The sequence below is a fragment of the Myotis nattereri genome (assembly GCF_964212035.1).
Source record: "Myotis nattereri genome assembly, chromosome: 15".
Lineage (NCBI taxonomy): Eukaryota > Metazoa > Chordata > Mammalia > Chiroptera > Vespertilionidae > Myotis > Myotis nattereri.
In genome coordinates, this window is record NC_138090.1 from 46,201,232 (window position 1) to 46,226,633 (window position 25,402).

Here is a 25,402-nt window from a genome sequence, read left to right on the forward strand (position 1 = left end):
GGAACGTGACCAATTAGGAAAGCTCGGGGGACATAAAATAAGGAAGGGTCCAATTAGAAAGTGGAATGAACGGAAGAAGAAGCTCCCAGCATTTATAAACTGGTACACAAAGAGATGAAAGGGACTAGGTTCTCCCATTGTAGAGAGAGCAGGTTTTCTCCATTTGGGGAGTCTCCCCAGGGGGAGTTTGTATGCCCTCGCCATGAACTTCCACATTTTTGCTTAAAATCTTTTAGTCCGCGAATTTATTCTTCAAGCTTCATGAGAGGAGAACCATGCAATGAGAGACCGAGCCTGCCATTCCACGTGTCAACGGCGGGGACTTTGTCTTGTTCTCCATTAATTCTCAGCGGCTGGAATGGGGCGTGGTAGGTGCTCAGTAAACATTTGTTTAATGTGAGGGTAGATTTCTCCTCTCTGTCCTTGGGGCTGAGGGGCCCGGCCTAGCCACTCAGCGTCACAGTGGCTCGTACAGGGATGGCAGGGGCCTCCTGAAGTCCATTTGCTCCTGGGGTGGCCCTCTCCGCTGGACAAAAAAACCAACATGGGATGGACAGGGCCTGCCGGGAGCTGGGAGAGACAGAGGCTCCGGCACGTTCTGAGGCTTTTGTGAGCCAGTGTGCATGAGTTTCTGTTCTTTCCTCCCTAAAGCGCCGAGTACCTCTGGAGGGAGGAATCTGGATCCAGCCTGATTGCCAAGTAACCAGAGACAGGGCAGGTAACACTTGGGGGGGGGGGGGGGAGGAGTCTGTATGTACGTCTGTCTCCCCACTGGACTGTGAGTCCTGTGAGGGAGGGGGAGGCTGTCCCAGTCACCGCTGGGACCCACATGGCACAGAACAGGCAGGACGCATAATGGGCACCTGGGTGACAGTGTCTTAAATGAAAGAATAAATGAAGGACAGTTTTGCTAAGGTTAACAGGGATTTTTCAAATACGGGAAAAAAGCAGCAATTTGAACACAACCAACTTGAATTACAAATTTATTCTAACCCCTCTCTCCCCAAGTCGCAAATGCATACAAAATTTCTGTAGTAAGTTGGAGCGATGAACCATCCATCCTCCGGCCTCGTGTATTTTGAGAGGGCGCTCTTCCCACCTGCACACACCCTGATCCCACCCCCACCCGGTGGGTGAAGCTGTTGCATCCCACAGGTCTGGCCACGTCAACACACACAGGGGCTGTTTTCTTTTTCTTAAACATATTTTATTGATTTCAGAGAGGAAGGGACAGGGAGAGATAGAAACATCAATGATGAGAATCGTGATTGGCTGCTTCTTGCCCACCCCCTATTGGGGATCCAGCCCACAACCCAGGCGTGTGCCCTTGACTGCAATCGAACCCGGGACCTTTCAGTCCACAGGCTGACGCTCTATCCACTGAGCCAAATTGGCCAGGGCAGGGGCTGTTTTCAGTCTCACACGTGAGCACAGCGCTACCTCGGGGCCAGGGGCTTAGGCTCCCACCTCCTCCTCTTTCCTGCCTGTGTGACCTTGGGCAGGTGACTTTCCCTCTCTGTGCCTCAGCTTCTTCATGAATGAAGAAAATGTCGCTGGGATTACGTAAAGCACTTAGAACAGTGCCTGACACCCACCCAGAGCTGAATGGGTTCCACCTGACTGCTGTTTACTAACATGATGGAGAGGGGTTTGCAGTCAAGATCCCTGGCATCCAGCAACCCGTCCTCCAGAGATGTGACGGGGCCAGAGTGAATCCTCTCAGGGGTAACCATGGAAACCAGGCACTGAGCCTGCCCACCTGGCTCCTCGGTCCACCACCCTTCCATGCACTGGTATCTCTTGCCTTCTTCCCCTCATCATTTAACCCACTCGGGTCACTCCTACTGTAGAAACACCCCACCCATGACCCATCTCTGCGCCCTCTACACCAGCCTCTCCCTTTCTTCTATAAAGAATTGATGTAGCCGAAACCGGTTTGGCTCAGTGGATAGAGCGTCGGCCTGCGGACTGAAAGGTCCCAGGTTCGATTCCGGTCAAGGGCATGTACCTGGGTTGCGGGCACATCCCCAGTGGGAGATGTGCAGGAGGCAGCTGATTGATGTTTCTCTCTCATCGATGTTTCTAACTTTCTATCTCTTTCCCTTCCTCTCTGTGAAAAATCAATAAAATATATTAAAAAAAAAAAAAAAGAATTGATGTTTCACTAACCCAGTTTACTGGGTTTCTACCAGGTCTTGTGGCCAGGTGTTTTTAACCACCTGGGGGAAGTGGAAGAAAACGTGCCCCACCCATTTCCTGGTCTATGACTCCGCCCATTCACTGAATGCCAACGTCTTGGGTGGCTGTGATTGGGGATGGAGGGCCACCCACTCTTAGCACCGCTCTGGGACCTCTGTGGAGATTCCCACCCCTCCCCCAGTGATCGGCCTCCCCCTCATCTCCCTTCTGGCCCCCCACCTGTTCCCTCAAGCACCCTGCACCCAGGGTGACCTGGGCTCCCGTTTCCCTCCCAGTGCCACTGGCTCCCATCCCTCATGGGCTTCATAGCCCTGGGCAAGTCCCTTGGCTTCCCGAGCCTCAGTTTCCCCATCTGGGACAGTTCATAGGATGACTCTAGACCAGCCGTGGGCAAACTACGGCCCGCGGGCCGTAGTTTGCCCACGGGCCAGATCCGGCCCGTTTGAAATGAATAAAACTAAAAAAAAAAAAAAAAAAATCAGATCGTACCCTTTTATGTAATGATGTTTACTTTGAATTTATATTAGTTCACACAAACACTCCATCTTCTGGCCCTCCGGTCCAGTTTAAGAACCCATTGTGGCCCTCGAGTCAAAAAGTTTGCCCACCCCTGCTCTAGACTCAGCCCCATCAGATCTCTCAGCTTCTCTCCTAATTTTAATGAGCTTTGTACCCATTTTGGAGATCCATATAATGGTTCTCAAACAGTCCTTTAATTAGGAAACACCTACAGTCTGAAAAATAGGAGCTCTCCTTGGACTGTTCCTCTCGCATGTGGGAAAGGTCAAATGTCCCAAAGGTCAAATGTCCCATGGGGTCGGCAGGAGTCCCAGCACACTCTTGGGGTGGGGAGGTGGAGCGAGGTGATGGAACTTGTGAATGTGAGCTTATTTGGGAAAAGGGCCTTTCCTAGAGTTAGGGTGGCCCTAAGTCCAATGGCCAGGTGTCTTTATAAGAGACAGAAGAGAAGGCCACGTGAGGATGGAGGCGGAGACTGGAGAGAATGCAGCCGCAAGCCAAGGAGCCTGGAGACACCAGAAGCTGGACGAGACAAGGATCCCCCACTCAAGCCTTCGGAGGCAGTGCCGACAGCTGACTTTGGATCTGCGGCCTCTAGGACTGGGAGAGAATAAATTCTGGTTGTCCTAAGCCACCAAGTTTGTGGTAATTTGTTAGGCAGCCCTAGGAAACGACTAAAGAAGGTAAGACCAACTAGGGGCCCACACCAGGGAGATGGAGGTGGCACTTGGGGCTACGGAGGCAGGAGGTACCAGTGCATGAAGAGGGACTGCTGGACCAGTCCGGAGCCCCAGGGGAGGGGGCAGGAGCCCACAGATCAGCATTTAAAGGAAACATGGGGGATGTGATCATCTAATCCATGGCCAGGGTTGCCTGAGAGAGGCCCCTGGGGAAGGTAGGAAAGGACAGCCAGGAAAGCCCCAGGGACTCTGACGACAGGTAACAGGAAGCTGAGGCTGAAAGGCAAGTTGATTAGCCCTGGGCAAAATCAAAGTCCACCACATCAAGGGGGTTGGGAGGGCACTGCCTGAGAAGACCAGCCATTCCAGTGGGTGGTGCCACAGACTGAAGGAGGAGGGGGCTCTGTTGGAGTATTCCACTTGAGGACTCAGGAGAAGGTCTCACAGATCAGGTTAAGGAAAAGATATTCGGTGGATCGATTGCAAGCCAGGATCCTTTTCCCCCCTCTTAAGATAAGGGGGACAGAAGTCCAGGGAAAGACACTGCATTCCTTACAACGGTCTGTACCAACTGATCAAAAGAAGGGGGTGTTCAGTGTAATGGCCGAGTGTCCCAGGGAAGGTAGCACTGACCAGGCAAATGGGGAGCTTGACAGGCTGATTCAGCTGAGGTCCAGGTTCCATGTTTTCCTTCTGCCAGAAGAGTGAGCATGTCGTCCTGCTGGCTGGGACCTAGAAGGCCGGTGAGGTTTGGGATGGGGTGGAGAGGTGAGCACTGCGGGCTGTACCAATGAGGTAAGGAAGGGGCTATGTTGGAACGCTTCACAGTCCCAGTGCAGGGTACTACCGCTGGTCAGCAGGGGGTGACCAACAGCCAAGTTCATCAAAATCTCAGTGGCTTCCGCTGGGCCAGCACATTAGGGCGCACATGGCCACACCCAAGTTCAGGTTTCAGCAGCCTATTTCTCGGACGTGGGCGCTGCCTTGGGCGTGGACTTGGACCGCGCCTCCGCGTCCCGGGTGTAGAGTTCAGCGCGCACCTCTTGCATCTGCGCCTGCAGCTCCTCCAGGGCTCTCGGCGCCTCCTGTGCCTGCACCTGCGCCTGCAGCGCCTGCAGCGCCAGCGCCAGGCGGCCCACCTCGTCCTGCATCTCGATCCAGGCGGCGCGCTGCTCCTCCTCCTTGCGGCGCTGCTGCGCCTGGTGGCGCGAGTACTCCAGCACCATGCAGGCGCCGCCCACGATGAAGATGGTGGCCTCGCCCAGGAGCTCGGCGCCCAGCTCGGCGGCCGCCTCCTCGTTCAGCGGCTTGATGGCTGTGCCCCGGAAGCCCATAATGCGCATCTTGGTCCGCATCTCCACCCAGTGGTACACTGCAGGGGAAGAGAGGGGTCAGCCCGTGCTCTGCGAGCCCCCGCCAGCCCCGCCCAGCACGCCTGTGTCCAGGTGGGAGCGATGGAGACACAGCAAACAGAATCGCCAGGGGGCGCTTGAAACAAACCCGAACCGGCCTCGCCCAGAGAAGGCCGAGTCACCTGGCCTGGGGTAACCCCGTGGGCATCTTTTTAAATCGCCCAGAAGATTCTGGCAAGCAGCCAGGAAAGAGAAACCCTGCCCAGGAGAGGGCTGTGCCCCTGAAGGGTCACCAGAAGCTCCCAGAGCACCAAGTCCCCGGAAGCTGTGAAGGCTCCATTGGCAGGCGCTTAGCTCCCTCTGCTCCCCCCCACCCCCACCCCCAAGCCATCCGGGCCAGCCCGTCCTCCTCCCCTGGCACTGTCATCCCATCTGCTTCCCAGGAGAAAGGGCGACCCCCTTTCTTTTCAAATCTTCCCAGAATGCAGTGTCAGGGCTGAGGCAGAGGGTGACCCACTGGATCCAAGGAAAGGGCAGCTGAAATGTGAGATGCGGTTAAGCCTTGAACCTGTGAAAAGCGGGTAACAGGGCTGGTGGCTCCCGAACAGCCCCACAGCCCGAAGCGGGAGCTGACAGTTGCGGGCTCTCCATGGCGGGTGTAGAAACACACCTTGGAAGGGGCTTAAGAGTTGACTGGTGCTGCTGGCACAGAAACTGCCTTGCCTGGCCGCTTCTGTGAGGAAAACTTCCAGCCCTTCTGAGCCTTAAAAGCCAAGGCAGGATTGATGCGAACCCTGACTCACCCCTGTAATAATGCATCTTCATCCAAGAGCACGTGGAATTAATGCGGGTGCCCTGTCTAGCTTATTTGGAGATTCATTTCCAACATATTTTACTTTTTTTTTTTTTTTTTAAAATATTTTATTGATTTTTTACAGAGAAGAAGGGAGAGTGATAGAGAGCCAGAAACATCGATGAGAGAGATCGATCAGCTGCCTCCTGCACGCCCCCCACTGGGGACGTGCCTGCAACCAAGGTACATGCCCTTGACCGGAATCGAACCTGGGACCCTTCAGTCCAAAGGCCAATGCTCTATCCACTGAGCCAAACCGGTCTGGCATATTTTACTTTTTTTGTTGTTAATCCTCACCTGTGGATATTTCTTCCACTGCTTTTCAGAGAGAATGGAAGGGAGGGAAGGAGGGGAAGAGAGAGAAATAGACTGGTTGCTAATAGCTGCCTCCCGCACTCCCCAAGGGGGAGGAAATAGGATGGGGGGGGCAGCTTGACTGGAAGGGAACCCAGGACCCTTCGGTGCTCAGCTGGAGCTCCAACCATTGAACAACACCGGCCAGGGCCAACATATTTTACTTTCAATGTTTAATACTTATGAAAATACATGAAACATGAAATGTTTTATATTATTTGTGCACTAGCAAAAATTTAAAAGTAATTCAATCCAGAAGAAAATATTTTAACATTTGGAACCTTATAGTCACAGGAAACTAAATAAAATTAAAGCCGAAACCGGTTTGGCTCAGTGGATAGAGCGTCGGCCTGCGGACTGAGGGGTCCCAGGTTCGATCAAGGGCATGTACCTGGGTTGCGGGCACATCCCCAGTGGGGGATGTGCAGGAGGCGGCTGATCGATGTTTCTGACTCTCTATCTCTCTCCCTTCCTCTCTGTAAAAAAATCAATAAAATATATATTTAAAATAAATAAATAAGTAAATAAATAAATAAAATTAAAAATTTAGTTTCTGTATATATTTTGGTTGATAATACCTAATTCATGAGGCAGAATTCTGTCCAGAGGGAGCTCCAAGTTAAGGTCAAGGACAAAGAGGAAGAATGTAAAATTCCTGACAGTAAAAGAAGAGTTTGTTCTTTTTGAAACGGGGCACTGGCTAGCGCCAAATCACCAGCGCAGGTGGATGGCATTAGATGTGTCAAAGGAAGGACGCGCCACTCTGCTGGAATATGTCAATGTTCACATCACAAGTTATATCCTTTGCAACTACTTGAACTTTCAGAGAGTTTAGTGTCAACTTGAAAATGCACTAGAGAGTAATCTGTCGATTGTTTTAAGGGGCAGGGTAGCGCTCTGCCACGGTGGCTGCCACCTTCTGCCGCTCGGGGGGCTGCTTGTGGTCGGTGGGTGCTCAGTGGACCTGGCACCTCTTTTGTGAAGCCGCGGCTGAGGAGACTCGGGTGTTCACCAAGGCCAAGGGAAAGCCCCAGAAGGAGCCCAGAGTGAGAATAATGATCATATTAATCTGAGGGGCAGGGGGCAGGATGGTTTGCGATGCGCTTTAAGACTAAGAGGCAATACACCTCTTAGTAAACGCATGGAAGTCTATTGTGACTAGCAGGTTTGCCAATGAGGTGGATCAGATTTCGATTTGACGGGCAGCCAATCAATGCAACAGACACAGCTGCACAGCTAAACACGTGTCTGGAACAGTCCAGCAGCAGAGGGAGTGTCTACTCACTGAGACGGGAACCTGCTACTCCGCACCGCAATGTGCCTCCACCACACCCAGGCTACCACAGTAGCTTTCTCTCTTCTTTCACTTCCCCCTTCCCCATTCTTTTATTATACATCAGGTAACTGATGTATGTGTGCAGAATTTGCATTTTTAAAAATTAAAGGCCAATGGTGGGTTTTGATTGACATCAAATGGAGATGGGATAGAGACAAACACTGGTTTTCCATTAGTGGGTGCTCATTTCAGCTCTTACCTTTCTATTCCAGGAAGTTATTTGGCTCTCACTGTTTAACAAAAAAAAGAGCACATAGTGGTTGAGCATCAACCTATGAACCAGGAGGGGAAGGTTCGATTCCCAGTCAGGGCACATACCTATGTCAGTTTGCTCTCGGCTGGACAATGATTTTCTAGAATTCTTGGTTTCCACTCACATGGTATTTCTCAAACGGGTTTGGGGTTTTTTGCTGGCTGTTCGTCATTTTCCACTTGGTAACAGTTTGTGGCTTGCCATAAGAAGTGGCGGCTCTCTCAACTTCCTTTTATGGTGACGTCACCTGTTTATCTATAAAACCACCACTTCTGCTTGCTGTGGGGTGCCTAGTCTATGGGTGGGGTGGGGCGGAGGGGAGGGGCAGAACAGGGGTGGGGGGTTAGGGGCTGATGGTGGCTACTTGGAATGGGGGCCCTGCACTGGCTTTGCCAGGCAGGCTGCCTGGCTGTTTCCTGGAGGCTCCCTGAGCCAGGTGGAGGCTGGAGAGACTGAGAGCTCTGGAGATTCCGACATTGTGACTGTGATTGAAAATGGACTTCCTGAAAAAGAAGCTCGCCCACCAGTGACGAGTCGGCCTTAGGGAGACCTGTGTGATGGGGGATCGGTTCCCCAGGACACTCAGTGTTTCCACAGGAGCTTAAAACTGCAGATTTTGTCTTGTAAGCGGGTAATGAAATCAATTTAGTTGCACAGATCTATTTAGTTCCATTAAAAACATGATGGAGATACAACAGAAAATATGGAAGCCAATCTGAAGTAGTAAGGGTAAGTAGTGTTTCATAAAACTTTTGTTCTTGGGAGTGTGTGTGTGTGTGTGTGTGTGTGTGTGTGTGACTGAGTAATCAGAACACCGTTGAAAGGTTGAAAGCCATTGTCCTAGATTTGGGTTGGAATCCATTGAGTCTACAGAGTATTTTCAGGACACTGTCATCTTCCCAATAATGTCTTTGAAGCCACAAACGCAGCATCTCTCTACATTCATTCTCTAATTTTCTCTGCATGTCGTGTACTTCTTCGATTATATTTAGTCCTGGGTCCTGATATTTTTGACATGATTATTTATAGTATTTTACATTCCATTTTCAATTTGGTTGGGGCTGATATATAGAAATACAATGGAGTTAATGATATGTAGAAATACAAATCATTATGTAAATGCTTTTCTATCCAGTGAACTCACTAAATTCATTCTTTTTTATCTTTTTAACAAAATATAATTTTCATGAAGCTCCATGACTTTTTACATTTGCATATGCTAGGGTTCTCAGGGACAATTTTGCTCCCTGCCAGAAGCACCTCCCATGTTTTGACAACCAAAATGTCTTCAGACGTTGCTAATGTCCTCAGGTAGCAAGGGAGTGGGGCCTGTTGCATATGCATATGCAACTGCATCATTTATACAAATGACCATCCTTTCCTCACTGAGCTGTGGTATCTTTGTTAGAAATCAACATACATACTACATACTAATTACATACCCATTACTCATGCAGCCCAGGATGGTGAAAGGGTGCTCAATATGGCATAACTGGTAACAGGATTGTTTAATTACTGAGAGGGGGTGTTGTTGTTTTTATATGGGAGGAGAGTAAAAGCATGAAATTTTTATCTTCCATATTAGGAAGTCAACAGGTAATAAAAAAGGGGGGGGTGTCTTTAAGAACTAGGAGTATACATGCCTTACTTAGAAATAAGGTGGCAGCCCTAGCTGGTTTGGCTCAGGGGATAAATCGTCAGCCTGCAGACTGTAGGGTCCCGGGTTCAAATCTGATCAAGGGCACACACCCGGGTTTCGGGCTCGATCCCCAGTAGGGGGCATGCAGGAGGCAGCTGATTAATGATTTTCTCTCGTCATTTGATATTTCTATCTCTCCCTCTCCCTTCCTCTCTGAAATCAATTTTTAAAAATATATATTAGAAATATTATAATAATGTGGCAAATGTCCCCAAACAGCCAGGAGAGCCAATGGGACCAAGAGCCTGCTCCGCTTGGAGGACCTGGTTCCTCACCTACTCAGGTACTGCTCCCAGGGCCCCTCACCCAGTCCCCTCTGCACCCAGCCCCTCACCCAGGGTCCCCTGCACCCAGCCCTCACTCTCTTCTCTCCCTTGAAGCCTTCTGCCTCCTATTGTGGCCATTCTCTAATGGAATGCCTGTGCCTACCTCGCCCTCCTGGAGCCAAGAACCCAGAGGTGAGAATGGGTATGAGGATCTTCCGAGGGAGGCAAATATGAGAGGTGGGTTGGCAGTAACACAGCTTTCCAAGTGGGAGTTTTTAAACTTCAGGTCTATGATCTTAAGTGGCAAAATCAATTTGGTGTGTTACGACCAGCATTTCTTTCATTCTTTTTTAAAAATACTTTTATTGATTTCAGAGAAGAAGAAAGAGGGAGAGAGAGATAGAAACATCAATGATGAGAGAATCACTGATCAAGTGCCTCCTACATGCCCCACACTGGGGATTAAGCCTGCAACCTGGGCATGTGCCCTTGTCCGGAATCGAACCCGGGACCCTTCAGTCCGCAGGCCAACGCTCTATCCACTGAGCCAAACTGGCTAGGGCCAGCATTTCTTTAAAGAAAAAAAAAGTTAAGTACATACTGTATAATTCCATTTATAAAAATTCTAGAAAATGCAGACATCTAGCAGACCAGTGGTTGCCTGGGGATCCAGAAGTTGCCTGGGATTTCAAGGAGCATGAAGATACTTTGGGGCTAATGGATATGTTTGTTCTCTAGATCACGAGGATGGTTGGGTGGCCATGTCTATTGAAACTTATCTGATTGTATATTTTAAATAAACCCGACAGACTAAGTCACGCAGGAAGGAAGAGGAAGGAGTAGGCGTTAGGTGGAGTGATAAGCATCACAGGAGATAAAGGGCAGTCCCCAGAAGGGAGGTAGGAGCTGAACTGGAATGAGGAGGGAGGACCCATCTCCCAGCCCTGCCCAGGCCCAGGCTGAGCTGTTTCTGGTTCCCAGGCAAGGCCCTAGCGGAGGGTTGGAGGCGCTGTGGCAACGTGGTCCTGGACCCAAAGGACAGCAAGTGGAGCTGCTGTGGGCTCCACTCCCCCTTCCACCGGGGCTCCCAGAGGTGCTGCTCGACCTACATGAAGGAGTTCCGGGTCATTCCCAAGGACAACAGCAAGTCGGAATACGAGGACTGCAGGACCTACAACAACAGGAAGGACCTCTAGGCTCCAGGAAGGCACGCTTCCCCACCTGACTCCCCCAGCACCGGCCCTTTCCTCCTAAGCTTTCAACAAGAGTCTAAGCTATGGGCCACAGGTTCCCACCGTGTGATGTTAGGAAGTCACCTCGTATTTCTGGGCCGTAGGCTCCAAAACAGACTGAATTGGAGAGGCTTCCAGCGCTGGCTGGGGGAAAGGATGATGGCCCAATGGCCAGGGAAGATGGGCCTGCAGTTCTGGAATCCCTTTCCCAAGTGCTCCTTGGGTCAGGGGAGATTTCTTGCTGTTAACAAGTGAACAGGCTGAGCTGAAGGCCCCAGATTGCTCAGTTCACCCCAAAGTGGTGCAAGAACTTCTCTCTGTCCCTTCCCCTTCCTAGCAATTCTCCTGAGCTGCAGGCCTCTCCCTGGGGCATCTTCCCAGCACCTGAGAGGCAACAGTCCCAAGAGGGGAAGCTGGGCACTCGAGGACGCTCTCCCCGGTGAGGAGAGGGTGAGAAGTGGGAAAGCCACCTGCCAGAACATTCCCAGGTCGTGCACATGACCGTCCCTGTGACTGGGCCTTCCCGCATCATGAGGCTGCGACACTCTAAAGCAGTGGTTCCCCACGTGGGGCACATGCCCCACAGGGGGGCAATTTGATTTAGGGGGGCCAATTTGAAAATGAGCTATTAACAGTGAATTTTTTGCATTTCTTATGGTTCTAGGGATCTCCTATACAGTATATAAATATATATTATGACATATTTATGCATTTCAGTTCTCTATTATATGTTTTGAAACTTTATTTGCTATTTTTTCATATCACTTCATATTATTATTATTTACAATTTCTTAGTGATTTCTTCCTCAGCTCTTCAACTGTCCTTTTGTTCTTTTATTTTTCTCTTTCGTGGATGCCGTGTTCTTTGGAAGCTTGTTTAGACGAAGTTAATATCCTTTTAGGCTTCCTCCACGTGAATAGGAGCTCACTTTTTTTTTTTTAATATATTTTATTGATTTTTTTACAGAGAGGAAGGGAGAGGGATAGAGAGTTAGAAACATCGATGAGAGAGAAACATCGATCAGCTGCCTCCCACACATCTTCTATTGGGGATGTGCCCGCAACCCAGGTACATGCCCTTGACCGGAATCGAACCTGGGACCTTTCAGTCCGCAAGCCGACGCTCTACTCACTGAGCCAAACCGGTTTCGGCAAGGAGCTCACTTTTTGAATAATAAGAATTCTATGTCACGGGGGCATCAGGATTTTAGAGACGCTTAGGTGGGGCACGGCCAAACAAGGTTGGGAACCACTGCTCTGAAGGCTACTTCCCTGACTGCCCTGCCACACAGACCCCGGATGTGAGCTAGTCAGCCAATGAGGAGTGAGACAGGGCCCCAAACTGTAGTTTTGGTTCTGTGGTGTTGGTCCCAGACCCAGCCAAGAGCTGCTTTACCCAGCCCTCCCAGTGACTGTGCCCGCCTCAGCCTTTGTATTAAGTGCCTCCTGAAATGCATAAAGAGTGAGAGAGAAGGATGGATGGGCAGAGGGGTGGACCAATGGATGCAAGTGTCATCAAGCAAATACGGTAAAATATTAGCGGGAGTATCTTCGTGTGGGTGTTTGGCTGTGTTTCAATGTAAAATTCTTTCAATGTTGCTGTATGTTTGATGTTCCTAATAAAATGTTGAGGGGAAAATTCCTTCTTTCTTGAAAAAAAAAAACCTCACCCAAAGACATGCTCATTGATTTGAGAAAGAGAGAGAGAGAGAGAAAGAGAGAGAGAGAGAGAGAGAGAGAGAGAGAGAGAGAGAACATTGATTGGTTGCCTTCTGTATATGCCCCAACCAGGGATTAAACCCACAACCTGAGTATTAACTACAAAGAGAAAAACAGTGGGCAAACCTAGCACACATCATGCTAAATATGTGACCAAGGTCGCATGATCTGAGATAACACATACTGAAGTCATGAGCCCCTGATGGGCACAACATCATTTCTGTGGTATTCCTGTCAAAAAGGGAGAACCTCTCTCCAATCAAGAGAGAACATCAGACAACCCAAATCGGAGGACAGTCTAGACCAGTGATGGCGAACCTTTTGAGCTCGGCGTGCCAGCATTTTGAAAAACCCTAACTTAACTCTGGTGCTGTGTCACATATAGAAATTCCTTGATATTTGCAACCATAGTAAAACAAAGACTTATATTTTTGATATTTATTTTATATATTTAAATGCCATTTAACAAAGAAAAATCATCCAAAAAAATGAGTTCACGTGTCACCTCTGACACGCGTGTCATAGGTTCGCCATCACTGGTCTATACAATAATTAACCAGGACTCTTCAGGGGGTCAAGGTCACGAAAGACGAAGAAAGACTGAGAAACTGTCACCGACTGAAGGGGACGAAAGCTATATGACAATAGCTGAGCCACAGGACCCTGGGACAGAAAAAGCCATTGGCGGGAAACCTCTGAATGAGGTCTGGAGTTGCACTAGTAGCTCTGCATGCATGTGCATTTCCTGGGTTTGCACTGAACTATTTAAGATGCTATCGCAGGGGAAGCTGAGTGAAAGGTATGCAGGAACCTTCTGCACTGTTTTTCCAACACTCCTGTAAATCTAATCTTAGTCCAAAGAAAGAAGATAAAAACAGAACTCGCCTTCAGGTGGCGAGGCTGTGAGGAAGGGGGGCCCTCCCAAACACTGCTGCTGCCTCCGGGCCGTAATCCTGCTTGGGGAAACGGATGCCAGATTTACCCCACGGGTGTGAAAGGCTGCTCACCGCCGTTAATCCTGCAGCATCAGCATCGCTTAACAGTGGTTCTCAACCTTCTGGCCCTTTAAATACAGTTCCTCATGTTGTGACCCAACCATAAAATTATTTTCATTGCAACTTCATAACTGTCATGTTGCTACTGTTATGAATCGTAATGTAAATATCTGATATGCAGGATGGTTTTAGGCGACCCCTGTGAAAGGGTCGTTCGACCGCCAAAGGGGTCGCGACCCACAGGTTGAGAACCGCTGGTTTATAATAACAATGAAAAAAGCCAGGAGGGGCCCTGCAAGACTATCTACAGCAGCGGTTCTCAACCTGTGGGTCGCCACCCCTTTGGCGGTCGAACGACCCTTTCACAGGGGTCGCCTAGGACCATCGGGAAACACATCTATAATTATATTTTTTGTGTGATTAATCACTATGCTTTAATTATGTTCAATTTGTAACAATGAAATTGGGGTCAGCACAACATGAGGAACTGTATTAAAGGGTCGCGGCATTAGGAAGGTTGACAACCACTGATCTACAGTCTCCTAAATTACAGTAATTCTGGCAGCAGCTGAAATAAAGAGTACGGAAGGTTTTTATGTGCTGAGAGGTCATTCTCTGCAGTCCGGCATGGTCAGTGGAAGCAGTGAGGACTAGCACAATGTATACTGTTAGCTACATTCATGGAACATTCAAAAAGGGAGGGTGGGGTGAGGTGGAATTGCATATTGGCATTTGTTTGGAAATGCAGCTTTTAAAAAGTTACAAACTGTGAACATAAAAGGGGCTACATACATGGCAGGCCTGACAGGTTCAGTGACCAGGATGGTCTGATCATAAATTCCTAGCTGGGCAGGTCACGGTGGGCAGTCATGTCCCAGGCCTCTAGCTTCTATTTTTTTTTAATTTTATTTTATTGTTTAAAGTATTACAAATAGTAGTACATATGTCTCCTTTTTTCCCCATTGACCTCCCCGCTCCCATCCTCTGGCACAAGCCCCCACCCTAGCTTCTTTAGCACACTAAGGTCAGTCTTTACCTTAATGAGCCTGTTGTTCTTATGCATCAGATACCACCTTTGAAAGGTCAGAGTAACTTTCTTTCCCTGTCAAGAGCACATGGACTGAACACCTCTTTGTTACCTGGTTGCCCACATCCCATCTCCAGTTACTACACGTGTTAAATGTTAACTATCCTGTCCCCGCCAACGTGAAGGAAGTATGGATCTCTCCATTTTGTTTTGTATCCAATCGCTTTGCTTTCTCCATCTTCCTCGACCTACCACAAATGGATGTCATGTAACCTGCCTTACATTTTCTCCCTTGATTCTAACTTCACAACATGAACTGCAAAACTGCCATTTTTTGGAGCATCTTCTCAATTTGTTAAGATCTTGCTTCCAGGCATCTACAGTTTGGCTCAAATAAACTGTTATAAATTTTTTCTATAGGTTTGGATGTTCTTTTGTAGACATGAGAAAGAAAGAAAGACAGATCCCTACCTCACACCTAACACCCAAAATAAATTCCAGATGCATCAAAGATTCAACACACATACAAATGTAAAACTGTAAAATTACTATAAGAAAACATAAGATAAATCACTTATAATCTAGAAACAGTCTTTCTAAAGATGACACAAAACCTAAAAGTCATAAAAGAAAAGATGAATACATTTGACTAAATTATTTTTTTTTTAAAGTTTTTAGCCCTTGCCCTGACCAGTTTGGCTCAGTGGATGGAGCGTTGGCCTGCAGACTCAAGGGTCCCGGGTTCGATTCTGGTCAAGGGCATGTACCTTGGTTGAGGGCCCATCCCTGGTGGTGAATGTGCAGGAGGCAGCTGATCGATGTTTCTCTCTCACCGATGTTTCTAACTCTCCATTCCTCTCCCTTCCTCTCTGTAAAAAATCAATAAAATATATTTTTTTTAAAAAAGGTTTTAACCCTACCTAGTTTGGCTCAGTGGATAAAGCGAGCATCAGCCTGTGGACTGAAGGGTCCTGGATTCGATTCCAGTCAAGAGCACATGTGCGGTTGCAGACTCAATCCCCAGTGTGGAGCGTGCAGGAGGCAGCCGATCAATGATTCTCTCTCATCACTGATGTTTCTCTCTCTCTCTTCCTCTCTGAAATCAATAAAAATATATTTTTTAACATGTTAAGAGCCCAGCCTGTTTTGTCTTCTGGACAGAAAGTATAGTGTCAGTCACCAGTGACTGACTGGGCGCTTGAGGTGTTAAAAAATGATACATCAACCAGCTCTTTTGTAACAGTGTTTGCATCATTCCTTGTTCTCCTTGAAGTTCAAACTATATTTTACTCTCTCTACAAAATTTTATACTAACAGAACATATTTAATGCTCAAATGTCCTATTATATTTTTCTGAAACACAAAAAAATGTGTCTATGAGTGAAAGTCAAAATTTTCATTTCTTGTGACCTTAGCTAAAAATGTTTTTAGGCTGCATTACAATTACAGATACTATTAGTACATCACTGATCAGAGCAGCATATATTACACAATATGATGCATAATATTAAACATAAAAAGTAACGTCCTGGCTGAGGTGCATGCCTTAATAAGGGGGCTGGGGGAAGCCTTCCTGCGGTCAATATTTCAAGTGTTCCTCTGTGAGCCCGGAGACTTTTACACCCGGAGCATCATCGTACGACCAGAAAGAGGGACAGGTTTGTCTTTTCCCCCCACACTTCTCCCATAATTTCTTTTCCTGGGAGTAGAGCCAAGCAAAGACCCAACAGATTCCTCAGGCAAGTCCAGTGAAGCTGGAGATCGTGCAGGTGTGTGTGTGGGGGGGTGGATGTGGGGCACATGTACCTCAGCATTAAGGCTGCCTGCCAAGTGCCACGTAGACTGGAATACCGATGGCAGCATTCTCTGGGAGAATATAACCCAGAAGTAACCTAAATGTCCACCAACAGGGGCCTGGGCTCTCCACACTGTGCGGACTGCTATGAAAAAGAACGTGGGAGCTCTTGCCCTGGCCGGTGTGGCTCAGTAGATAGAGCCGAAGACTGAAGGGTCCCAGGTTCGATTCCGGTCAAGGGCAAGTACCTCGGTTGCAGGCCTGATCCCTGGCCCTGGTCAGGGTGCGTGTAGGAGGCAACCAATTGATGTGTTTCTCTCTGTGTATCTCTCCCTTTCCCTTCCACTCTCTCTGAAAATCAATGGGAAAATATCCTCGGGTGAGGATTAACAACAACAAAAAACACACACACAAAAAAAAAAACCCAAAGAAAGAAAGAATGTGGGAGCTCTGAATGTGTGCTACAGACGGATTTTCAAGGTATACTGCTAAGCGGGAAAAACTGGGCACAAAACAGAGTGAACAGTAAACTATATATGTGATTACCCATACACATGCGTAGGATATGCTTGATTATACACAGAACACTTCTGGAAGGTGGCTGGGGGGAGAGGGGGTGACTTTGGTAGCTCCCCCTCTGACAGCTGACCTACGTTACCACTCACCCCCTGCCCTAGCCACCCACAGAGGCTAGGCCTCCTCACCATTCCTGGAACCCAGTGGGCATTTTCTAGCCTCGGGGCCTTTGCACTCACTGTATCTTATGCCTAAAACGCTTTCCTCAAATATCCACACTTCCTCACCTTACACAAGTCTCTAATCAAACATTTATCTCCTCAGAGAGGCCTTCCTAAACCTAATGCATGTGCCTTCCTATTACATCTATCCTTCCTCCTTGCTTCATTTTTCTTCAGTACTTATTACTACCTAACACAAAATATATTTTGCTTTCTTGACTTGTTTATTATCTGTCTCCCATCAGGAAAACCTCAACTTCATATGGGAAACCAACTTAGGTCTCTTTTTAAACAGTTGTATCCCCATGCCCTAGCCCAGTGGTCAGCAAACTCATTAGTCAACAGAGCCAAATATCAACAGTACAACGATTGAAATTTCTTTTGGGAGCCAAATTTGTTTAACTTAAACTATATAGGTAGGTACATTGTTATTAACTTAATTGGGTACTCCTAAGCTGGCCTTTGCTAAAAACGTCCTCAATCTGATTGAGGTCCGTTCGCTGAGGTCGACCCCTTCCAATTCTCCCATCCACACTTGACTTGTATACTTGCTTCAGATAGACGAGTGTGGATGGGAGAGTTGGAAGGGGTCGACCTCAGCTACCATACCTCAAAACAATGTACCTCCCCCGCGCTGCGTCTCCCGTTAGCCGACCGACCGACACCCCCCACTTCTTCTAACGCCACTTCTTCAAAATAGACTCGCCCAGGCCGAAAACAGACTTCTGCCCACAGGCCACGAAGTTTCAATCACACTGTATGTGCGCACCCGCACGTGGTATTTTGTGGAAGAGCCACGCTCAAGGGGCCAAAGAGCCGCATGTGGCTTGCGAGCCGTGGTTTGCTGACCAGTGCCCTAGCCGGTGTGCTCAACTGTTAGAGGGTAGGCCGGCACACCGAAGGGGCTCAAGTTTGATTCCAGGTCAAGGGATATACCTGGTTGCAGGATCAAACCAGGCCCAGTGGGGGGGTGTGCAGGAGGCAACCAATCTATGTGTCTTTCTCACATAGATGTTTCTCTCTCTCCCCCCCTTCCCTTCCACTCTCTGAAAAAAACAAATAACCAAAAAACACAGTGTATCCCCAGTGCCTGGCAAGCAGCAGACATTTAGTAAATATTTCTTAAGGAATAAAGAAAAGAAGAAAGACAGATAGGCAGGCAGGAGTGAGAAACATATGTACTCTTCACCATATTTGCTTTCATACCAACTGAATTTTCCCCCCATATGCATTATCACTGACAATAGAATTAAATTAAAAATCAATAACAATGAAGAATGTAAAAACGGCCCAATATTGGAAATGAGACAACACACCATGGCTCAAAGAAGAGACCACAAGTGAGACCAGAAAATATACAGAACTGAATGACAATGAAGAGACAACATTCAGGTTTTATGAGAAACATCTAAAGCACTGTCTAGAGGAAAAGTTGTATTTCAATGCTTATATAAAAAAAAGAAGAGAAACCAAGATGGCGGCATAGGTAAACACCGGAGATTGCTGCCTCGCACAACCACTTCAAAAATACAACTAAAAGACCGAACAGACATCACCCAGAACCACAGGAAGGCTGGCTGAGTGGAAATTCTACAACTAGAAGGAAAGAGAAAAGCATACCGAGACTCAGAGGAGGTGCAGTGCGGAAGTAAAATACTAAGGTGCAGAGGTGCATGTGGAGCCGGCTGGCGGCTGAGGGCGCGGTTGTCTTTTTCAATCGGGAGGGAGTCTCAGGCTCTGAGCTCCAGCTCCGGGCGAGTCTCTGGGGACCCAGACTCAAACGGGAGAAGCGGGACTGTCTGGCATTGGTCGGAACTCGAGGACAGCTTTCTCTCCGAGGTACTTGCAGCAATTGCTGGCACAGTGAGAAACAGAGCGTCTGAAGGCAGGACTGAGAGCAGCCTAACTGCTCGCTCCACCCGCCCTGTTGATCCCCTTCGACCCGCCCCGCCCAAGCCTTGCATGGAGGCATTTGCTGGATAGCCTCAGGCAGGGGCTAGATTAGCACCTCCCTAGAGATCATGATAGAAGTTCTCCCACTGCAGACACAGCTGATTCTCACAGCCAATTGGCCTGGAGGTCAAATCCCCCCCAGTGTTACCTACAACAATCAAGGCTTAACTACAACAAGACTGTGCACAAAGACCACAAGGGGGTGCACCAAGAAAGCATAAAAAATGCGGAGACAAAGAAACAGGACACAAATGACAGAAATGGAGGAAAGCAAACTGCTGGATATAGAGTTGAAAACCACACTTTTAAGGTGTTTCAAGAACTGTCTAGAAGCCGCTGATAAATTTAGTAAGGCCCTCGAAAACACTGGTGAGACCGCCGATAAATGTACTGAGATCCTCAAGAAATCTAGTGAGGCCCTTAATGTTGTGATAAAGGACCAACTAGAAATTAAGCATACACTGACTGAAATAAAGAATATTATACAGAGAAACTAAGATGGCGGCATAGATAAACACCGGGAAATAGTCGCCTCCCACAACAATTGAAAATTAGCCCAAAGGACGGAGCAAACATCGTCCAAAACAACAGGAAGGCTGACTGAGTGTAATTTCTACAACTAGAAGAAAAGAAAAGCACGCTGAGAGCCAGAGGAGCTGCGGAGGCTGAGTGCAGAGGTACGCGACGGCTCGCGCGCGCGCGGAAAGGGGGTGGCACCTGAGGACGCGGCTGTCTTTTTGAATCACAAGCTCCCGACTGCTCTGATCTCCGGTTCCGGGAAGTCTCTGGGGACCCAGGTCTCATACGGGGAGAGGCTGCTCTCTCAGGCGGCAGCGGGCGAACTTGGGGGCAGATTTCCCTCGGAGGTGCTTGCAGCCATTGCCAGGACACTGAGACGCGCGACTCCGGGCACGGAGAATCAGCCATAGCTTCTTTCTCCGCCCTTTGACTCCCTGAGACCCCGCCCCACCCGGGCTGCGGCAGAGGCTTTTGCATGTGAATGCCCCAGAACTTTGCAACCTGATAATTACCTAACTGCAGCCGGGCCAGCCAGACCCGGAACTTCCAAGAGAAGGCCCAAGGCCCCGCAGCGGCTTGCATTGCTTCACAGCTGAGCCTCTTCATAGTTCCTGCTGTGTGGCCTCAGGCAGGGGCTGAATTAGCACCTCCTTAGATCCAGGAGCCACTGTACCCAGTGGTCAGAGGGGGTCCATTCTCCCACTTCAGACACAGCTGCTTCCCACAGCCAATTGGCCTGGAGGTCAATTCCTCCCAGTGATCCTACAACAAGCGAGGCACCAAGAGTGCACCAAGAGTGTCCACCCCAGGTAACTGGGGAGGCTGAGCTACTGGGCCCTACAGGACACCTGGCATGCAGGGCCACTCTATCAACACAGGGAAGCAGCCAAAATGCGGAGACAAAGAAACAGGTCACAATTGGCAGAAACGGAGGAGGCCAGACGACTGGATATAGAGTTCAAGGCCACGTTTATAAGGTTTGTCAAGAATTTTATGGAAACCGCCGATAAATTTAATGAATCCCTCAAGGAGTATGGTGAGACCATGGAGGTCATGAAAAAGGACCAATTAGAAATTATGCATACACTGACTGAAATAAAGAATACTTTACAGAGCTCCAACAGCAGACAAGAGGATCCCAAGAATCAAGTCAAAGATTTGAAATGCAAAGAAACAAAAAATACCCAACCGAAAAAGAAAAAAGAAAAGAGATTCAAAAAATATGAAGACAGTGTAAGGAACCTCTGGGACAACTTCAAGCGTACCAACATCAGAATTATAGGGGTACCAGAAGGAGAGAGAGGGCAAGATATTGAAAACATTTTTGAAGAAATAATGACAGAAAACTTCCCCCACCTGGTGAAAGAAATGGACTTACAAGTCCAGGAAGCGCAGAGAACTCCAAACAAAAGGAATCCAAAGAGGACCACACCAAGACACATCATAATTAAAATGCCAAGAGCAAAAGATAAAGAGAGAATCTTAAAAGCAGCAAGAGAAAGACAGTCAGTTACCTACAAGGGAGTACCCATCCGACTGTCAGCTGATTTCTCAACAGAAACCATGCAGGCCAGAAGAGAGTGGCAAGAAATATTCAAAGAGATGAATAGCAAGAACCTGCAACCAAGATTACTTTACCCAGCAAAGCTATCATTCAGAATGGAAGGTCAGATAAAGAGCTTCACGGATAAGAATAAGCTAAAGGAGTTCATCACCACCAAACCAGCATTATATGAAAAGCTGAAAGGTATTCTTTAAGAAGAGGAAGAAGAAAAAGGAACTCTTACCATTTGCCACAGCTTGGATGGAACTGGAGAGCGGATAAATACCACAAGATCTCACTTATTTGTGGAATATAATGAACAACATAAACTGATGAACAAGGACTGATCCAGAGACGGAGAGGCATTGATTGGACTGTCGGGCCTTGGAGGGAAGGTAGGGGAGGGTGGGGGCAAGGGGGAAAGATCAACCAAAGGACTTATATGCAAGCATATAGGCCTAACCAATGGACACGGACAACGGGGGGGGTGAGGGGGTGAGCGGGGAGAGGGGGGGTAGAGGGTACACATATGTAATATCTTAATCAATAAAAAATATTAAAAAAAAAAAAGAATATTATACAGACTCCCAACAGCAGATCAGAGGATCGCAAGAATCAAGTCAAAGATTTGAAATACGAAGAAGCAAAAAACACCCAACTGGAAAAGCAAAATGAAAAAAGAATCCAAAAATACGAAGATAGTGTAAGGAGCCTCTAGGACAGCTTCAATCATACCAACATCCAAATTATAGGGGTGCCAGAAGAAGGGAGGGAGCAAGATATTGAAAACCTATTTGAAGAAATAATGACAGAAAACTTCCCCCACCTGGTGAAAGAAATAGACTTACAGGTCCAGGAAGCGCAGAGAACCCCAAACAAAAGGAATCCAAAGAGGACCACACCAAGACACATGACAATTAAAATGCCAAGAGCAAAAGACAAAGAGAGAATCTTAAAAGTAGCAAGAGAAAGAAAGTCAGTTACCTACAACGGAGTACCCATACGACTGTCAGCTGATTTCTCAACAGAAACTATACAGGCCAGAAGGGAGTGGCAAGAAATATTCAAAGTGATGAATAGGAAGAACCTACAACCAAGATTACTTTACCCAGCAAAGCTATCATTCAGAATTGAAGGTCAGATAAAGAGCTTCACAGATAAGAAAAAGCTAAAGGAGTTCATCACCACCAAACCAGTATTATATGAAATGCTGAAAGGTATTCTTTAAGAAGAGGAAGAAGAAGAAAAAGGTAAAGATACAAATTATGAACAACAAATACACATCTATCAACAAGTGAATCTAAAAATTAAGGGAATACATAATCTGATGAACAGAATGAACTGGTAATTATAATAGAATCAGGGACATAGAAAGGGAGTGGACTGACTATTCTTGGGGGGGAAAGGGGTGAGGGGGATGCGGGAAGAGACTGGACAAAAATTGCGCACCTATGGATGAGGACAGTGGGTGGGGAGTGAGGGCGGAGGGTGGGGTGGGAACTGGGTGGAGAGTAGTTGTGAGGGTAAAAAAGAGGAACAAATGTAATAATCTGAACAATAAAGATTTAATTTTAAAAAATAATAAAATAAAAAAAGAAGAAAGAGCCTGGCCAGTGTGGTTCAGTGGTTGAGCATCGACCTATGAACCAGGAGGTCACTGTTTGATTCCCTGTCAGACTCAATCCCCAGTAGAGGGCAAGCAGAAGGCAGCCAATCAATGATTCTCTCTCATCATTGATGTTTCTATCTCCTCCCTTCTAAAATCAATGAAAATATTTTTTTTAAAATATATTTTATTGATTTTTTACAGAGAGGAAGGGAGAGAGATAGAGAGTTAGAAACATCGATGAGAGAGAATCATCGATCAGCTGCCTCCTGCACATCTCCCACTGGGGATATGCCCGCAACCCAGGTACATGCCCTTGACCGGAATCGAACCTGGGACCTCTCAGTCCGCAGGCCGACGCTCTATCCACTGAGCCAAACCGGTTTCGGCGAAAATATTTTTTTTTAAAAAGAAAGATTTAAAAGCAATAATATGAGATTCTACCTTATTAAAAAGTAGCACATTAAACCCAAAGTAAATGGAAGGAAATAATAAGGATAAGAGTAGAAACCAATGAAATAGGAAACAGACAAATGAGAGAAAAATAACAAAGCCAAAGGGTGATCCTTTGGAAGATATATTGATAAACTACTACCAGGACTAGTGATCAAGAATAAAGAAAAGAGAAAACATAAATTACCATTATTTAGAAATTAAAGAAAAGACATCACTACATATCTTACAAATATTAAGAAGATGCCAAAGGAATATTACAAACAACTTTATACCAATAAAGTCATCAACTTATATGAAATGACATGTACCTTAAAAAACAACTTGTGAAAATTGACAGAAGAAATAGAAAATCTGAATAGTCCAATAACTACTAAGGAAACTGACTCCATTATTAAAAACTACAAGCCTAAATGGGCATTTATGTCAAATATTTAAGGGGAAAAATTCAATTTTATACAAAATCTTACAGAAAGTAAAGGATGAGGGAACATTTTCCCAACTGTTTTATGAGGTTAGCAAAACCATGATATTAAAACCTAACAAAGACACTGCAAGAAAAAAATTACAGAATATGTCACTTGTGACCACTGGAAAAACCTTTAGGAAAATATTAGCACATCAAAGTAGGAGTTATCTAGAAATATAAACTGGTTTAATATTCTTTTTTAAAAAGCAATCAGTTTGCTATGGCCAGTGTTGCTCAGTGGTTTGAGTGTGGGCCCTTGAGAAGGGTCTTGGGTTTTTTGTTTGTTTGTTTGTTTTTTGGGGGGGGGTCTTGAGCTTGATTCCTGGTCAAGGGTGCAGTTGTGGGGTTGCTCCTGGCCCCCCATTGGGGCACATGCAGAGGCAACAAATTGATGTGTCCCTCTCACATCAGTGTTTCTCTCTCTCTTTTTCTCTCTTTCTCCCTTCCTCCCTCCCTCTCTTCCACTCTCTCTTTAAAAAAAAATCCATCATTTAATTCATAGCGGTAATAGAATTGTGGTAAGCCAGCCTCCAAGATGGCCTCCAACAATCCCTGTCTCCGGTATTCACTCCCGTGCGTAGTTCCTTCCTTCATGATGTTACAGTTGGTCTGCACGACCAATAATAGAATGCGGCACAAGTGCAGTATGTCACTCCCAAAATTACGTTATAAAGACACGGTCTCTTCAGCTTTGGTCACTTTCCTTCTTGGATCACTCTCTTTGGGGGGAGCCAGCTGCCAGGACGTGAGTAGCCTAAGGAGAGGTCTATGTGGAGAGTAACCAAACCACACTTTTAAGGTTTTTCAAGAATTTTCTAGAAACTGCTGATAAACTTAATGAGATCTACAAGAAATCTAATGAGACCCTCAAGGTTGTGATAAAGGACCAACTAGAAATTAAGCATACACTGACTGAAATAAAGAATATTATACAGACTCCCAACAGCAGACTAGAGGATTGTAAGAATCAAGTCAACGATTTGAAATATGAAGAAGCAAAAAACACCCAACCAGAAAAGCAAAATGAAAAAAAGAATCCAAAAATACAGAGATAGTGTAAGGAGCCTCTGGGACAGCTTCAAGCGTACCAACATCTGAATTATCGGGGTGCCAGAAGAAGAGAGAGAGCAAGATATTGAAAACCTATTTGGCGCCGAAACCGGTTTGGCTCAGTGGATAGAGCATCGGCCTGCGGACTGAAAGGTCCCAGGTTCGATTCTGGTCAAGGGCATGTACCTGGTTGCGGGCATATCCCCAGTGGGAGATGTGCAGGAGGCAGCTGATCGATGTTTCTCTCACATCGATGTTTCTGACTCTCTGTCTCTCTCCCTTCCTCTTTGTGAAAAATCAATAAAATATATTTTAAAAAAAAGAAAAAAGAAAAAAAAAGAAAACCTATTTGGAGTCATTACAGAAGGCATTTCTGTTTTAAGGATGGCCTCAACCTTGCAGCATGGAGTGACAAAGAAAAGGCTTACCCTCCAGGAGATCTCGGTACGGCTGTGCTATTTTTTACTGCGTTTACGTGCTACCTGAGCAGCAAGCACATAGGAGGACAGAGATGAATACAACCAGCTTTACATTGCCACAAGTGACCATACCATCTCCAGTTATAGCCCTCCATGAGATCTCTGAAATTGTATTTATGGACTGGTAATTTATTAAAAGCTTAAGGCTCTTCTGAAAAATCAAAAAAGAAAAAAAGAAAAAAGAAAACCTATTTGAAGAAATAATGACAGAAAAGTTCCCCTACCTGGGAAAGAAATAGACTTACAAGTCCAAGAAGCGCAGAGAACCCCAAACAAAAGGAATCCAAAGAGGACCACACCAAGACACATCATAA

General features: G+C 46.8%; 1 protein-coding gene and 1 pseudogene across 2 annotated transcripts in view; both read right to left on the bottom strand.

Annotated features, from left to right (window-relative positions):
• Positions 1-25,402, bottom strand: part of LOC308531249 (optic atrophy 3 protein-like) — a gene marked incomplete at its 3' end in the record, with an annotated part of 94,639 nt that overhangs the window by 55,454 nt on the left and 13,783 nt on the right. The window lies entirely within an intron of this gene.
• Positions 4,358-5,575, bottom strand: LOC308531358 (optic atrophy 3 protein-like; annotated as a pseudogene). Its single transcript has 2 exons — positions 5,421-5,575; positions 4,358-4,770 (listed from the first exon to the last, which is right to left on the bottom strand). The product of its transcript is annotated as an optic atrophy 3 protein-like (transcript).